The following is a 1,411-nucleotide window of genomic DNA, read 5'->3' on the forward strand; positions in this document are numbered from 1 at the left end:
CTTTTTTTTTTTTAATGTGGAGAAGGAAGATTGAGGAGGTCTTCCCATGCTCTTAGAATTCCTAGCTACTTCAGCAGAGAAAATGAAGCCCGAGCCGGAGAGGCAGACGCCATGAAGGAGCAGAAACTAGAAAGGCTGCACGCCCCAGCCGCCCTAGCACCCGCAAGTCAAGGACGCTGCCGACAGGGGAGCCGCTTTGGCACAGAGGAGAGGAGTTCCAATGGCCCTGGGGATCCAGAGCTTGCAGAGGGCCAGCTGCTTCAAGGGCAGCCCTGGGGGCTCACTGCTCAGAACCAAAGTTAAGTGAAAGTTTCCCCTAGGAGAGAGCTCTGGGGTTGGTATTGGCTTGGATCTCCAGGAGGAAGAAGAGATCCTGGTCAGCAGAAACGGGAGCTGGACTCTGAATTCCTAGGGGAGTTGCAGAAGCCCACGTGAAGAGTAATGCGCGCGCTGAGGTGTAGCAGGTGAGGAGTCCCCAAAAGAGAGGCTCTGAGGAGTCAGGAGAGCCAAACCCTGCTGACAGCACTAGTGGGTGTTCAGGCGAGAACTTCCTCGTGATGCCTCCCTCTTCTCTTCAATATGAACCAACCGCAGAGGGACTGGGAGTCGGGGCTGATGAACTACAGGTGGGGGAAGAGGGCGAAGGGAAAGAAAAGGCAAAGGGGAGGAGCCACCCATATTCTTATCCCCAAAAGCTGAAAAAGGAGAGACTTCGTTTTAAATACAGCTGGGAATTCTGATTATTAAAACTTCACACCCGATTTTCTAAATCAAGTCTGTGTTTTGTAACTAACAGTTCATTCTAGGTTTTGTTTTTGTTTGTTTGTTTGTTTTCCTCATTGAGTTTATTGGTACATTTTAGGTATACGGTACAGTTACATCCATCATTGGGATCTTGTACCTTTGCATGCCAGGTCTTGGTTCTCATTTTTTCCCCTTGTCCCTGCCCTCCCTTCACCTCCTCATTCTTAGGTTTATATCCAAAGGAGAGAAAAGACCGCCATTAGATTAATTTCAAAGAGACCGAGAAAGACAAAAATAAATTTTCATTTATTCTCTCCATGTTACACTTATGTCAATCTATGATACCTATATACGTGTTATATATATGAATACATAATGGGATGCAATATGTTTATACTATATGTCTCGGAGAAATGCTATTCACTTCGTACCCTGATTTCTTTCTTCATATAGAAATACACTGAGAACAGTTTCCCCTTGTCGATAGCTACTACTCTGCAAACTTGCTGCTCTGATTATACCCAGAAGGGCAGCATCAGAAGCTACAACGTGACCCAATGGCTTCTTAGATATAAAAATTATCAGGCCAGGGATTTAGCCTCCTGCCTGGAAAGCACAAAGTCCCAAGTTCAACCCCTGGTACAAAAAAAAAAAAAAAAAAAAAAAA

This window comes from Fukomys damarensis, unplaced genomic scaffold (genome assembly GCF_012274545.1).
Source record: "Fukomys damarensis isolate Sample0158 unplaced genomic scaffold, DMR_v1.0_HiC HiC_scaffold_25, whole genome shotgun sequence".
Lineage (NCBI taxonomy): Eukaryota > Metazoa > Chordata > Mammalia > Rodentia > Bathyergidae > Fukomys > Fukomys damarensis.